This window comes from Choloepus didactylus, chromosome 21 (genome assembly GCF_015220235.1).
Source record: "Choloepus didactylus isolate mChoDid1 chromosome 21, mChoDid1.pri, whole genome shotgun sequence".
In the NCBI taxonomy this organism is placed as follows: domain Eukaryota; kingdom Metazoa; phylum Chordata; class Mammalia; order Pilosa; family Megalonychidae; genus Choloepus; species Choloepus didactylus.
In genome coordinates this window covers 10,814,679-10,831,860 of record NC_051327.1, presented here as the reverse complement: position 1 = coordinate 10,831,860, position 17,182 = coordinate 10,814,679, and the positions used below count along the sequence as shown (strand labels likewise).

The 17,182-nt window shown below is 37.4% G+C and overlaps 1 protein-coding gene and 1 pseudogene across 2 annotated transcripts in view; both read right to left on the bottom strand.

Moving 5' to 3' along the window:
- Positions 1-17,182, bottom strand: part of TPST1 (tyrosylprotein sulfotransferase 1) — a 162,623-nt gene that overhangs the window by 23,711 nt on the left and 121,730 nt on the right. The gene's annotated exons all lie outside the window — the stretch shown is intronic.
- Positions 9,066-9,339, bottom strand: LOC119517908 (annotated as a pseudogene).

The window sequence follows — 17,182 nt, the reverse complement described above, 5'->3', positions numbered from 1 at the left end:
AATCAAGATGCAACCAAAAAAAGTCTTGGAGCAACCAATATGGATGTCACTAACATTACCTGCAGATCGCAGGTGAGTCCTCCAACCCTCTATAGTTCCCTTTTACTTTACACAACTTGGAGTGAATAGATACAGGAAACAAGAAAACAATGGGCAAGTACTGATAACTGAGAAATGACAAATGAAACAAAGGAAGAAAACAGACATGAGGCCTCAAGTTCTTTAGGAAGAGACCAATAGTTCTATATCTTTCTTTTGGCATTTTCTCTTTATAACATACACAAGCTAATTTTCATTTCATGAGATAAAATATTAAATTATGACCAGTAATTTATTTAACAAGACAAGGAAGTAGGTGATCAATTGCAGAAGGAATTCTAACCCAAATTATTAATATTTGGTTCCAAAAAGGACAAATCTATCCAGAAACTTGACTTTCCAGAATGACTCATTCCCCAAGGTTTTCAGATAGCCAAGCATTTATAGGAGAAGCTGTCACAAAGTTATTAGACCAAATTCTGCACTTAGATTTAAATAAGATTTACATTTTTAGATATAAATTCTCTTGTGGAGAATGTTAAACTGTTTCTAACTTATTTTAATGCCAAAGGTGTTTTGTGAACACATTTTGTGACACATGAACCTTGCTATTTGTGGTAGGCAGTCTCTGAGATTGGCCAATGACCCCCTTCTCTGGTATTCATGACCTTGTAAAATTCCCTTCCCTTGAGTGTGGGCTGGACCTAGTGACTTGCTTCTAACAACAAGAATATGCCAAAAGTGATGGGATGTTACTTTTGAGATTAGGTTACAAAAAGACTGTATCTTCTGTCTTGGGCACTTTCTCTCTTGCTCTCTGATTCTTTCTTGCTTGATCTGAGGGAAGCCAGCTGACATACTGTGAACTGCCCTATGAAGAGGTCCACATGGCAAAGAACTGAAGTCCCCAGCCAACAGCCAGCAAGGACATAAGACTTGCCAATGGGCACATGAGTAAGCTTGGAAGTGGATCCTCTCTCAGTTGAGCTTTGAGATGGCTGCAGCCCTGGATGATAGTTTCACTGCAACCTCATGAAAGACCAGAGGCATCCAGCTAAGACATACCCAGATTCCTCACGTGATAATAAATGTCTGTTGTTTTAAGCCATTAAGTTTCAGGGTGATTGTTACGCTGCCTTAGTAGATAACTAAGACAGATTCTGGCATCAGGAGTTGGGGCTCTGCTATAACAGATACCTAAAATGTAGGGGGAGCTTTGGAGCTGAGCAGCAGGCATTGGCTGGAAGGTTTTTAAGGAGACCATTAGTAAAAGCCTAAATTGCCATGATTTGAGAGCTAGTAGAATATTGGGCTTGGGAGAGACTGCCTGTGTCTTTCTAATGAAGTCCAATTTATTTATTTTCTTTTCTTTTGTTGCTTGTGCTTTTGGCATCATCTTTAAGAATCCACTGCTTAATTACAAAATCCTGAAGATTTCTGCATGTCTTCTTTTCAGCATTTTATGGTTTTAACTCTTGTATTAGGTCATTGATACATTTTGAGTTAATTTTTGTACAGAGTGTGAGGTAGGAGCCCAATTTCATGGATAACTGCATGTGGATATCCAGTTTTCCCAGCGCCATTTATTAAAGAGACTATTCTTTCTCCATTAAGAGGACTTGACATCCTTGTTGAAAATCAATTAGCCATATATGAGTGGGTTTATTTCTGGCCTCTCAATTCCATTTCATTGGTCTATACTTCTGTTGTTTTCCCAGTACCACACTGTTCTGATGACTGTAGCTTTTAAGTAAATTTTGAGATCAGGAAATGTGAGTCCTGCAACTTTGTTATTTTTCAAGACAGTTTGGCTATTTGGGGCCCCTTGCCATTCCACATGAATTTGATGGTTGGCTTTTCCATTTTTGCAAAAAAATGATTCCTGGAATTTTGGTCAGGAATGCATCGAATCTGCAGATCACTTTGGATAGTATTGGCATTTTAACAATATTACGTCTTCCAGTCTATGAACACAGATGTCTTTCCATTTATTTAGGTCTTCTTTAATTTCTTCCAGCAATGTTTTGTAGTTTTCAATATACAAGTCTTTTGCCTTCTTGCTTAAATTTGTTCCTAGATTTGTTTTTGTTTTTTTTTTTTAAGATACTACTGTAAATGGGATTTTCTTGACTTCCTTTTTGGATTGTATATTGCTGCTGTATAGAAATACAACTGATTTGTGTGTTGATCTTGTAACCTGCAAACTTGCTAAATTCATTTATTAGCTCTAATGGCTTTGCTGTGGATTCTCTGGGATTCTGTATGTATAAGATCATGTCATCTGTGAATAGGATAGTTTTACTGCTTCCTTTCTAATTTGAATACCTTTCAATTCTTTTTCTTGTCTAATCGCACTGACTAGAACTTCCAGTATCATGTTGAACAGCAGTAGTGAAAGCAGGGATCCTTATCTTGTTTCTGATCTTAGGGGAAAAGCTTTCAGTCTTTCACTGTTGAGTATGATCTTAGTTATGGGCTTTTTATATATGTTCTTTATCAAGTTGAGGAAGTTCCCTTTATTCCTAGTTGTCTGTGTGTTTTTATCAAGAAAGGTTGCTGGATTTTGTTGAACGCCTTTTCTGTGTCAATTGTGATGATCAAATAATTTTTTTCCTTCATTCTATTAATATGGCTTATTACAACGACTGATTTTCTTATGTTGAGTACTTGGGATAAATCACACTCAGTCATTATATACAAACCTTTTAATGTATTGTTGGATTCAGTTTACTAGTTTTCTTTTGAGGATTTTTGCATCTATACTCATAAGGGATATTGGTCTGTATTTTTATATACTGTATATCTTTTAACTACAAAGATTAAAAGATTAGTCTCACAACTATATTAGTTACGGTTCTCTAGGAAAACAGAACCAACAAGAGATATCTGTGAATATAAGATATTATAAAAGTGCCTCACACAACTGTGGGGATGCACGAGTCCAAATTCCGTAGGGTAGGATGCATAATTCCAAATTCCGAAGGGCAGGCAGCGAACTGGCAACTCCAGTGAAGGTGTTTGATGAACTCCTCAGGAAATGCTTCACTGGCTAGCTGAAGAAGAAGTGAAGGTTCTCTCTCTTTCTCCTTAAAAGTCTTCAACTAATTGGATTAAATCCAGCTGACTGAATTCTCTCATTGCGGAAGACACGCTTCATTGATGCACTCAGTCATGGCTGCAGTCAATTGACTGATGATTTAATAAACCAGACACAAATGTCCCTGCAGTAACAGTTAGGCCAGTGCTTGCTTGACCAGACAACAGACATCATCACCTGGCCAAGCTGACACATGAACCTAACCAACACATATAACTATTGGTTATAAATTCAAATTTCTCTGCAAATTCAAATGGAATTTACTCTTCTACTTTATTTCTGCAAACTCACTGTAAAATAATATAATTTTTCCTCCCTCCCTTCCTTCCAGTTGGATGTTGTGTGCAGAATTGTATTAATCATAATCCATGGTTCACGGTATACTTTCATCATTGGTCTATGCTTGGCCTGCTGTCATGTATTTAGTAATGTAATTCATTAGTTTAAATTAGTAGTAAGCATCTTCCCTAGAGGAATTACAACATGATTGTTTCACATGCAGAAAAAATATGTAACTCCAGCCAGATATGATAATACAGGAAGGAATCCAGATTTTGAAACTTGTATCTTCAATCCCACTGGGCTCTTGTGGCCCACTTGGAACTCATTATTTCTAAAAGACAAATATTATAAAACAGCTGATAATACGTATGTTTATATATTCCCATTTGTCTTAAAATACTTTGGCAGCTTTGCAAATTGTAGACTGGGTTTCTGGAAAGTTCAACACAGTTTTGTGCTGCCTAGAAATGAGTGGACAAAACATTATTAATGTTTCCTACATCAAGAAGATAAAAATTTTAATCGGCTTAGAGGCATGATATTCTACTCCTACAATGTTTTTCAGTGTGCTGACTTATAGGTAAAGTTGCACAAGATGTAATAGAATATGAATTGAACTCCAACTGTGGGAAATATGAACCCCTTCTTATTACAGAAAGCAGTATAAATATAGGAAATTTAGCATTCCTTTTCCTGAAAAAAAATTTAGTAAGCAAAATGATTAAGAAATCATATCATTTGACTACAGGACACTCATCAGGCAGGAATGCTAACTCATTTCCTTTCAATGGAAATGATACCAAATCAAATTTTCAGAGGCACTGAAAGGCATACCATACAGTCAACAGTAATTTGAAAAGAGAGTGCCTCCCCCAACCCTTTTCTTAACCTGAGGAACTTTTATTTATCCTTGAAACATGTAGAATCCAGTAAAGCCATCTCGCATCCTGAATGTCTCGCCATCAAGGCAGTTATCACATTGAATTACTGTTAATTACCTATATATCTTCCTCACTGGACTCCTTAAAGAGAGGGACATAAATAGTCTTAATCATCTTTATAAACTGGATAAAAGAAGAAATAAATGAATGAGATCCTTTCATAGTGGTCTCCCTTTTTACAGATGACAGACAGAACAGTTTCTGAGATCCACCTACAGCATAGACTGTATATTGGAAGGCTGAAAAAGTGACTGTTGGGGTCTGCCTGATTTGAACCTACTGAAGCTTCTGGGCCACTACATATGGCATTACTTTATGGGATATTGACACTCATTCTATCATTCTATTCAATCCTACTCTTACAAATAAAATAATCCAAGAAGTTCAAGTTAAGTTATTTGCCTGGAAGGACATTCTACAAAAATCTCATTGTAGATATAAGTGTTTTGCCTCACCCCCCGCCCCCCACACCAATATACAATATGTCTATTTTGGACACAATTTTAAGAAGAAGCTGGGCTAGGATGATCAGATTCCTTGTAAAGAAGAATATGGCCTACAAAGTAAAGGAGAGATTAAGAACAAGGTTGAAGAAGTATGTCACATCTTCACTCTGTTGAGCTGTCCAGTTAAACAAGATCCTAAGAGCTAGAAATCAAAAAGGTGTATGTTCAAAGTTTCCTTAAGGCAAAAAGAGAACTAGTTTAATTAGGCAAAGATTTATAATTATTGGGTTCAGTGAAAAGGAGACCAAACCCTGTATTTGATATTTGCATGTGTGTGTGTATTTTTTTCTTACACATCTCCTTGTAGTGAGTATTTATACTCTTTTTAGCTGCTCAGGATTTGAACCCCCGTCCTGTGTTTGGAAAATGCCTCCCTTTATAAATCCTGGTGGGACACAGAGCCTGTCACCCATTTAAAGTTGAAAATAACAGAAAACTTGCCCCTGTTCTATATCTCCTCTTGTTTTATTAATTTAAAAGAGATGATTTAAGTCTTTAATTTTCTAAAAAATTCAGTACTGTATGCTTGATCACAATTTTCATCTAAAATTTTCATTTTAATTTATTATACATTTTTGAGAGGAGTTCTTCATATATAAATTTTTACAGGAGGTTCACATTGGGGAAGGGCCATGGCTATGTTCTAGGCTATCAGGAATTCTTTTTATGATGCAGGTTGTATATAAGAATTCTGTTTTTTAACTTTTACTTCTCCACAGTCAACCAAGATCCACACTGCAGAACTGCTCTCATTGTCGAGCCAATCAACCTACTTCACAATAGCTTTGTGAAAATATGGTGTGCTGGTTTGGATCTGTTACGTACCCCAAAAAAGCCATGTTCTTTTAATCCAACCTTGTGATTCTGAGTGGGATCTTTCGATTAGGTTGTTTCCATGGAGATGTGACCCACTCATAATTGGGTTTTGTTTTGATTAGGTTATTACCATGGATATGTAATCCTACCTATTCAAGGTGTGTCTTAATTAATTTAATGGAGTCCTTAACAGAGCTCAGAGCTGACACAGACCCAGATGCTAGGAAATACAGACAGAAAGACATCTGGAGATGCTAAGCTAAAAGACGAAGACCAGAATTTACCCCAGAGAAGCTAAATGAGAACTCAGAGACACTTAGAAAATGTCCAGAGACATTCTGGAGACAGCTGTTGAAACCAGAACCAGGAGAGACGCTAAGAGATGAAATCCAGAATTTGCCACAGAGAAGCTAAGAGAGGACCCCTAAATGCTTAGAGAGAAATGCCCCGGGAGGAACAAGCAAGGACTCACAGGAGCTGAGGGAGAAAAGCCCAGAGACACTTCGTAGAAAGCAACAGAAACAAGAAGCCAACCCTGGGAAAAGCCTAGCAGACTCCAGCCATGTGCCTCCCAAGTGACAGAGGAACCCCAGATGCTATCAGCCTTTCTTCAGAGAAGGTATTGTCCTATTGATGCCTTAATTGGACACTTTTATGACCTTAGAACTGTACATTTGTGAACTAATAAACCCCCATTGTAAAACCCAATCCATTCCGGTAGCTTTAGCAAACTGGAACATATGGTTTGTGGCCTCTGTTCAATCCATGCCTTCCCTACTTCTTGATTTTTCATGTCACACAATGTCTAGGGAAGCTCTTGCCATTAGGCTGTGTAGTGTTCCCCTTCTTACAGATAAGAAACTGTTGGTTTTGCCCTCAGGGCTTGCCAATTACTGTGGAAACCTGTGCTCTTTTCTAAATTGACCATATTGGGTATCCCCCTCACCTTTGCTTGCCTTCACTGCATTTGTTGATCCTTTCTCAACATATTCTCTTGGAATCCTTCTCATTTTGGTTTGACCTTCAGTGCATCTGTTGGCCCTTCCATGGTGTCTTGTTTTTAGGGTGCAGATTTCTCCAAGTGCCAAACAGAATTTACGTCTCAATTTTTTGTTCTGATTATTGTTTTTAGATGATTTCCAAGAATAGAACAAAGCAGCTATACTCCAGCTCTTAAAAACTGAAGTCAGACAACTCAGTTATTTTTTTTTTCAATTTTACATAAACTTAAAAGTATAACACATAAAGGAAAATGTGTATGTGAATGAAATTTTACAGAGTGAACACTAAGAAATAGAACATAACCCAGCAGCCTTCCTCATGCCCCCTTCTAGTCATAACATGACTCTTCCCTCCAGTAAAGTGTAACTTTGAACTTTATAGAGATGGAATCTTAAGTAGGTAATCTTACTCCAGTTTTTTTCATTTAGTATTATATTTTGAAGATTCATCAATGGTTTAGCATTAAGCCGTAATTCATTCATTCTCATTGTTGCACAATATTACATTGTATTCACATTCCAGAATTTATCCATTGTACTATAGATAGACATAGTTGGATTGTTTTCAGTTTTTGGCTATTAACAGTAATGTGTCTTTGAATGTTCTTGTACATGTTGTTTGATGAACACGTGCACTTTCTCTCTTGGGTGCAACTATGGAACTGTTAGGTCATACGATACGTGTTATGTTCAATTTTATAAGATATTGTCAAAGAGGTTTCTAAAGTAACTATCAATCTACACTCTTACTCACCAGTAGTATGTAAGAGTTCCAGTTGCTCTGTATCCTCCCCAATACTTAGTCTTGTCACCACTTTTTTTTTAAAGCTTTACAAACATCATTTATTAAGATATAATTCACATACCAATACATTTCATCCAAAGTATACAATTTGAGGAGGGGTTTAGTCTATCCAGTTATGCAACCATCATCACAATTTAACATTTAAAATATTCTCATTACCCAAAAAAGTAAGTTCGTTACTGTTTAGCAGTCCCTGTCACCCGCATTCCCATCCCCAGGCAACTACTGGACTACCTTCTATCTCTACAGATTTCCCTATTCTGGACATTTGCTTTAAATGGAATCATACACTGTATGTTTTTTGCGACTGGCTTCTTTCACTTCACGTAATATTTTCAAGATTCATCCATGTTGTCTCAACTATCAGTACTTCATTCCTTTTTATGCTCAATAATATGCCATGCATGGATATACCACTTTGTTTATCCACTTATCAGCTGATGGACATTTGGACTGTTTCCACCTTTTTCCTGTTATGCATAATACTGCTATGAATGCCCATGTATAAGTTTTTACATGGACGTACACTTTCATTTCTTTTGGGTATCTACCTAGAAGTGGAATCTCGGGGTCATAAATTCTGTGTTTAACTTTTTGAAGAACTACCAGACTGTTTTGCATAGCAGCTGCACCAATTTATATTCCCACCAACAATGTATAATGGTTCCAATTTCTCTGCATCCTTACCAATGCCTGTTATTACTATTATTTTTTTTTTAATACTAGCCATTCTAGTGGGTGTGAAGTGGTATCTCAATGTATTTTTTTTTTCAAGCCAAACTGTATCCAGCTTTATTAAAGATACTTTTCATAAACAATCATGGTATTTCAGGCAGGACATGGGCAAACAATCAGTAACAGTATACAACAACTTTCAAACTCCCTTCTTCAATGGACTACCAAAATCAGAAAGCCACTATAAAACCCAATGAAGTCTTCATCTGATGCTCTGAACAGGGCAAGTTTTAGAGTGAGGGTTGACATTTCACATTTAGCACGTTGTTTGACAACTTTTCACGAGCCAACCCTGACTTTCAGGAAATGAAATGAAAACAGCAGAATCATCAGTTTTAAGATCCACAACCTGAACAAGGACTCACTGCTCTTTTGTAGATGCCATCTCAGGGGCATCACTGGAAGGTCCAAATTGCCCAACATTCTGGTAACCAATTCTTTTGGGTCATGCCCCAACAAGTTTAAGGGAGCCAAGTCTATGCTGAAGGCTGAGATGGAGAAGAGGACATAAAAACGAATTTTAGCTTTTCCATACAAGGCATTTGTGCCAAGGTGGCTAATGTGTGTCAATATTAGGGAATCCTATCTCCTGGGGATAAAGAGGAAGTCTTTCAAAATCAGAGAGGAAAGGTGTTTTCCTCCATATCAATCCAGCTTCAGAGACATTCTATTAGAGACATTTGCCCCTTCCCCAAAAAACAATGAAGTGTTCTGTGTGCTAACAACATAGCTTAAAAAAAAAAAGGTAAAACAAAATTCTGCATTTTTATAAAACTTGATAAAAAATAGTATTTCAAACTGTACAGTCACCAGAAGGACACAGTTATCAAAAACGCACACACTTCATTTGGCATCTCCAGCACCTTCAGCTTTCTGTGCCTGGTCTGTTTTGGCATCTCCATTTTCTGCAGGGTTATTCCCATCCTTGCCACTATCTGCTTTCCCCTTTTTCCCTTTGGGTACTTTCTCTCCCTTCTTTGCAGGGGCCTTTTTAGGCTTGGGTTCTGGCTTTGGAGGAGCAAGTTTAACAGATAACCTTGCAGATCTTCTCTGCGGTTCATCTTTTACCTTGGCTTTATCTCCTTTAGCCATCCCCTTCAGCCTTTCTCTTGGGCATGGTGGCAATCGCGGTAGGATGTAGGCGCTGGACACTGAGATGCAGCGGTGCGCAGGCTTTTGTCGGTCCGGGGGTCGTTCTCGCCTCTTCACACTGCTCTCAATGTATTTTTAATAGGTATTTCCCTAACGGGTAATGATGTTGAGCATCTTTTCATGTGCTTATTGACCACTTGTATATCATTTTGGAGAAATGGCTATTTAAATTCCTTGCCCATTTTTATACTGGGCAATCTGTCTGATTGAATTGTAAGAGTTATTTATATATTCTGGATATCAGTCTCTGAATACCGTTCTGGGGGTTGTCTTTTCACTTGATAATCTCATTTGCAGAACAAAAGTTTTAATTTTAGCTGCAGTCCAATCTATTTTTTCTTTTGTTGCTTGTGTTTTTGATGTCATACCTAAGAAATGAGTATTAAATCCAAGGTCACAAACATAGCCCCGATTTTCTACTAAGATTTTTAATAGTCTTAGATTTACATTTAGGTTTACAGTTCCTTTCGAGTTTGTTTCTGTGTATGTATTAGGGAAGGGGTCCAAATTTATTCCATTGTACGTGGATATTCAGTTGTCCCAGCAACATTTGTTGAAAAAGACTGTTCTTTTCCCATCAACTTGTCTTGGCATTCTTGTAAAAAATCAACTGATTAACTGTGGTGATGAATGCACAACTATGTGATGATACTGTGAGTCACTGATTGTCTACTTTGGATGTATTGTATGGTATGTGAATATATCTCAATAAAACTGCTAAAAAATCAGTTGACTATAAATGTTAGGGTTTATTTATAGACTTTCATTTCATCCAATATCTTTTTCACCCAATATCTTTTTAAGTTATATTTCTGCTTAAAACAGCCGGAGTTAGTTGATGTTGTTTGAAACGAAGAATTTCATATCAGAAATGGGGAACTATCTTGTGAAGTAACTAAGAAAAGGAGGATGATCAGAGAGTATTAGAAACCCCATTATTACAAGCTGGGAACTTGGGAATTCTTGCAGCAGATTCAGTCCTTTTAGGTTAAACTAACAAACTGATCATGTGCATATGGAGGTATAATATTAAGGGAAGTTATGTTAAATAATACTGGTGTTTGTTGGCTAAATATTTTAGCCTTCACTAAGATTCTGCCATCAAAAGATAGTGGAAAATAAATGTAGCTTGCTCAAGGAAGCTCTTTCTGCCTGTAGTCTTTAACGGAAATTAACCCAGAGTCCAATAATTTGGACATTTTCAGGGCTGAAAACTGGTAGTGACTCCAACTGCAGCTGCTGTTCCAGATGTTGTATCACTGCTTAAGCAAATCAACACATCCCCTGGTACCTGCTGTGGAAGCTATTGATCTGGAAAATGCTTTTTACTCGTTTCTGTTAGTAAAGACCACCAGAAACAGTTTGCTTTCAGCTGGCGAGGCAAGCGATATACCTGCCCTGTCTTCCCTCAGGGGTATATCAACTCTCCAGCCCTGTGTCATAATCTAGCCTGCAGGAACTTGATCATCTTTCCCTCCCCCAAAACATCACACTGGTCCATTATATCGGTGATATCATATTAATTGGACCTAGGAAGCAAGAAGTAACAACTACTTCAGACTTATTGGTAAGGCATTTGTGTGTCAGAGGGTGGGACATAAATCCCAACAAAAACTCAGGGTCCTTCCACCTTAGTGAAATTTCTGGGTGTCCAGTGGTGGGGGGCATATCAAGATATACCTTGTAAGGTAAAGGATAAAGTGTTGCATTTGGCCCCTCCTACAACCAAAAAAGAGGCACAATGCCTAGTTGGCCACTTTGGATTTGGGAGACAACATATTCCTCATTTTGCAAGCAGAGGGAAGGAGGTAGAAGACTTGATAGGAAATAACGTTGGACAAAAAAAAAAAAAAAAAAAAAAAAAAAAACCCTAATTTCCCAGGCCTTTCAAAGTACCTTCTGTGAACCATTCTCCACTAAGCAAAGGGACAAGTCTAGAGGCAAAGACCGAGCTATGGGTTGTGCCCTTCTGTATGAGGCTGGTTTTTAAAAACTGTCTCAGAGAAGAAACCAGCGATCTGCAAGCCAAGGGGATGGAAAGGGTATAGAAGACTGTTGCTAAGAGACAGGAATTTCCATGATCAAAGAGACTTAACCTCCATGGCTGTGGTCACTGGCCCAAGGCTATGACTAGAAGTAAAGAGACTGGAAGTCAACCAGTTTCCTAATCTCTGGCTCTTTGAATCTGCCCTAACCACACTAGTCAAACTCCTTGCCAAGCCAGGAACAAACCAGGTGTTCTCCTGTCTTAAGGCTTTTGCCCAGTCTGGCAGGGAGGCTTGCCTCCAGATACCTGAATGGAAACTCCCTTACCCCCTCATACCTTTTAATAAGGGCTACCCAGAATACCTTACAAATAATTGTAACCTGTTTCCTCCCCAGTTCAACTCCTAATTTCCCTTACCCTGCTCTATTTTTTCCAAAGAAGTTATCATCTTCTAACAGTATATAATTTGGTTATTTACTATAATTATTGCCCATTTTTCTGAGTCATTCCACTAGAATACAAGTTGTGTGAAAGCAGAGATTTTTGTCAGTTTGGTTCACCAACATCATCAAGAATTTCTATCGAACCAATGAATGTGTTGTACTAAGTTAAATTTCATATTTTTAGAAGAAAAAATAATAGAATAAAATCATCATGTGACAAATGATAGCACACACACACACACACATATAATGCATATCAACTTTCTATTTAAATAAAAAACAGGCAGTTAAATTTTTCCATTTCAAATATTTGATATCCATTGGCAGCTTAGTCCCTTGGTGGAGGGAGAATTTGGCATTCTATACTTAAAATGTCCAAATTTATTAAAGATTGAGCATAATAAACTCCTTGACAGAAGAAAAACAAATCGTTGCTTATTAGAGGTAAATTCAACTTGTACGCTATTTATACTATAGCCAATTAGAAAATATTATTGATTTACCATATTTGGGAAGTTTATTCAACAAGTATTTATTAATCATAAGTGACATAAATTGTTCTAGGTGAAATTGTTCCAGTAATGAAAGTCCTAGATAGCATCTTCTTCCACTAGAAGGCTGTTCTATACTAAAAATGTGTTATTTAGTGTAGCCACCTTCATCACTTATCTTGGCTAGATTTCTGGATAACTTGCTGCAGCTTCTACAACAGTACTTGCTGCTTCACCTTGCACTTTTATGCTATGGCGTCTTTCCTTAAACCTCATGAGCCAACCTCTGCTATCTTCAAACTTTTCTTTTGCAGCTTCCTCATCTCTCACCCTTCACAGACTTGAAGAGAGTTAGGGCTTTGGTCTTGATTAGACTTTAGTGTAAGGGAATGTTGCAGCTGGTTTGATCTTCTATCTACACCACTTAAACTTTCCCCATACCAGCAAAAAGGCTGCTTTGCTTTTTTATTATTCATGTGTTCATGGAGTAGCACTTTTAATTTTCTTCAAGAATTTTTCCTCTGCATTCACAACTTGGCTAACTGATCCAAGAAGCCTATCTCAACTTTTGATATGCCTCCTCACTAAGCTTAATCATTTTTAGCTTTGGATTTTTTTTCCCATTTTTTAAATTCAATTTTATTGAGATATGTTCACATACCATATAATCATCCAAAATGTAAAATCAGTTATTCACAGTACCATCCTCTAGTTGTGCATTCATCACTCCAATCTATCTTTTGAACATTTTCCTTATACCAGAAAAAGTGAAAATAAGAATAAAAAATAAAAGTAAAGAAGAACACCCAAAACACCCCCCACCCTATTTTTCATTTATTTTTTTGTCCCCATTTTTCTACTCATCCATCCCATACACTGGATGAAGGGAGTGTGATCCACAAGGTTTTCACAATCACACCATCACCTCCTTTAAGTTACGTTGCTATACAACTGTCTTCAAGAGTCAAGGCTACTGGGTTGCAGTTTGATATTTTCAGGTATTTACTTTTAGCTATTCCAATGCATTAAAACCTAAAAAGGGTTATTTATACAGTGCATAAGAATGCCCAACAGAGTGACCGCTCAATTCCATTTGAAATCTCTCAGTCACTGAAACTTTATTTTGTTTCATTTCACATCCCCCTTTTGGTCAAGAAGATGTTCTCAATCCCGTGATGTCGGGTCCAGATTCAATCCCCCAGAGTCATGTCCCACGTTGCCAGGGAGATTTACACCCCCGGGAGTCAGGTCCCATGTAGGGGGGAGGGCAGTGAGTTCACCCACGAAGTTGGCTTACTAGCTTTGGATTTTAAGTGAGAGCTGTGAGACTCTTCCTTTCACTTGAACACTTAGAGGCTACTATAAGGTTATTAACTGGCCTAATTTCAATATTGTTGTGTCTCAGGGAGTAGGGAGGCCTGAGGAGAGGGAGCAAGACCAGAAACAGCCAGTTGATGGAGCAGTTAAGAACACCCACAACATTTATCAATTAAGTTGGCCATCTTATATCAGGGTGCAGTTCATGGCGCCCCAAAACAATTACAATAGTAACATCAAGGATAACTGATCACAGATCACTCTAACAGATATAATAATAATGAAAAAGTTTGAAATATTGCAAGAATTACCAAAATGTAACACAGACATGAAGTCAGCACATGCTGTTGGAAAAATGGCACCGATAGACTTGCTTGACATAGAGTTGCCACAAACCTTCAATTTGTAGAAAAACAAACAAACAAACAAAACGCAATATCTGTGAGGTACAATAAAGCAAAAGTGCAATAAAATGAAGCATGCCTGTACTTCACAGTAAAGGTCAGTAAAATTTAGATATCAGCTACACCGATGAGTTGAATTTTCTCCTTTTTAATCAAAGGTATTATTTACAATATACAACTGAAAACTCCAGTATGTGTAATTATTGATTAAAGTTGCTGTTTAGAGGAAAATGCAACTACCATTAGAGTAGCCATATCAACTACAGGTTAACTGAATCTTTATTTTGAAAAGTATACTGGAATGAGAGCCCAAGTGGGGTGAGGAGGGCAGTGATGTAAGGGCCGAGTTAGTAAGATATCCACTTTAGAGTGTGAGCTGCCAAGGTGTTGGAACCTTATCAGGTTGAGGAAGACTTTGGAATGGGGCATTGTGGCAAACTGGCACGAGGTGTCAGAGTCTGAATGGGTATGAGGAAGGTGCTCATGTAAGGGAGTGGACTGGGGTGGGGTGACAAGTAAATATGTTAAAGACAGTGGGAGCCAGGTTTCTCACTGCCACAGAAAGGAGTTACAAGTATTAAAAGAAAGTTATAAAAGAACCTGTGATGTTGGATTGAAATTGGAAGTTTATAGTTTTCAGTATATACAGATACAGAAATAAATATGGGCATAAATCTATGTATATTATATGTATGTACTCTCCAGCTTTTTCCAGTGGGATTAGTGATACCCCAAATGCAACAAGCACACCCAGTGGCCTTATCCTGGTTTCATAATGCCATTCTCTGTAAAATCTAACCAATCTCTGTAAAAAAGAATCAGGAGTTCTTAAAGAATGGCTGATTCCTGAGCTGGGACAGGCAAAGTACGACGTAAGTCCAGAACATCTTTTTGTGCCATAAAGTGCTCAAAGACAGATGGGGACATAAAACAAACAAACAAACAAACAAAAAAACACAGAGACCAGCTTGAAAGGGCCCCTACTGGCCAGATCATGGAAAATTTGAGCATCAAATTAAAGGATGCTAATACATTATAACCCCTTGAATAAGTCATACTGATATAAACAAATAAACCGAGAGTTTATTGCTGAATGGAATATTAACATTGTCTCAAATTACCTCCTCCCAAAATACTTATTAATTACAAAGGGAAAAAAAAGCAACCACAAGCAGAGAAGTCTGGCAGATACCATTTTAGTCAAATGATCATCAGTGATGCGGCAAACTGAAATTGTATATCACCTAATAAGATACAATGAGAAGAACTCAACATTCTGTTCTCCTATGATATTCCTGCCAAAAATGCATATCCTGAATCTAATGAAAAAACATCAGACAAACCCAAACCGAGGCAATTTATGTAAAATTACTGGCCTGTACTCTTCAGAAGTGCCAATATCATGAAAGTAAAGGAAAGACCGAGGAACAACATGTTCCAAAGTAAAGGAGACTAAAACTACAAGAGAACTAAATGCAGTACATGATTGTAAACAGGATACTTCTCTATAAAGGTGATTCTGAACTGGATACCGTTTCTAAAAAATTCAGTTTTATTGAAATATATTCACATACCATACAATCATCCATGGTGTACAATCAACTGTTCACAGCACCATCATATACTTGTGCATTCATCACCCCAATCTATTTTTGAACATTTTCCTTACACCAGAAAGAAGAAAAATAAGAATAAAAAATAAAAATAAAAAAGAACACCCCAAACATCCTCCCATCCCACCCTATTTTTCATTTATTTTTATTATCTGCTGAAATTACTTTGGGATATATCAGTATTTCATACTAACCTGTACAAACCTACCAGATCTCACTTCCTATTCAAAGTTCCATGGAATTATGGTGTTTGAATAAACTGACCATACAAGTTAAATTATTTAGTGTGCTGCAGAAAATATAGATCCTGCACCGAATAAACATCTCTTCCCTTGGTCTCAAACAAAAGTTGAAGTTTTAAAGCACAGTCAGTATTGTCCTTTAGCCTTTGGCCTAATTTGCCTTTGTCCTAATCAGATCCTCTTCATGCATAACTCTAATTGAAGTCTGAACTCTTTTTCAGTTTTTTTTTAACAGTTGCTGTATGAGGCAATACTGACACTCATAGCTACCAAGCTCTAGCTCTGAGTTTCAGGTGTCACACAGATACCCAAAATTCCAGAGACTGACCAGGTTATACACAAAGAGATCAGCATCTCAGAATTTGAAAATAACCATTACAACTCAGGAATAGATGTGACTGCTGTAAGAGCTTACAATCTAGGGACCATTACAATAAGCCTTCTCCTGATAAGCTGTGCTCTAAGACTCAATTCATAGAGTTTACACATTATAGTTAGTCCATTTTAGTGAGGCATTATAATGCTTATCTTTTCGTTTCTGCTGTACTTCACTCAAAATGCTGTCCTCAAGATCCATTCACCTAGCTGCGTATCTCACAGCTTCATTCCTTCTTGCAGTTGCTCAATATTCTATTGTATGCATACATAAGAGTTCACCATTCTGTTCATCAGATGAGGCCAACTCCATCCATTCCAAATTGTGAATACTGCCACCACAGACACCAGTATGCAAATGCCCATTTGTGTCCCTGCTCTCAGATCTTCCAAGTATATACTGCATAATGAGGTTGCAGGACCTTATGGCACCCACATACTTAGCCTCTTTTGGAACTACCACACTGTCCTCCAGATAGGCTACACCATTCTATCTCCTCACCAACAGTAAATAGGTACATCCCTCTCTCTATGTTTTCTCCAGCACTTGTATCCCTGTTTGTATTCTTCCCTGCAATTTTATAGAGATATATTCACATATCATAAATCATCCACAGCTTTCAATTGTTCACAGTATCATCATGTAATTGTGCATTTATCACCACAATCAGCACTTGAACATAATCATTACTCCAAAAACATTTTTAAAGAATAAAAAAGATTTAAAAAATTAAAATACCATACAAAACAATATAATAAGGTCAGACAACATCTCCACTACCAAGAATCCCATAACCCTCCCTCTTAAATCCCCCTCTCATAGACATTTAGCTTTGCTATATTGCCTTTGTTACTTTTCATGGAAGCATATTACAATGTTACTGTTAACCACAGATTCCAGTTTGCTTTAACTATATTTACTCCTGGATACCATCC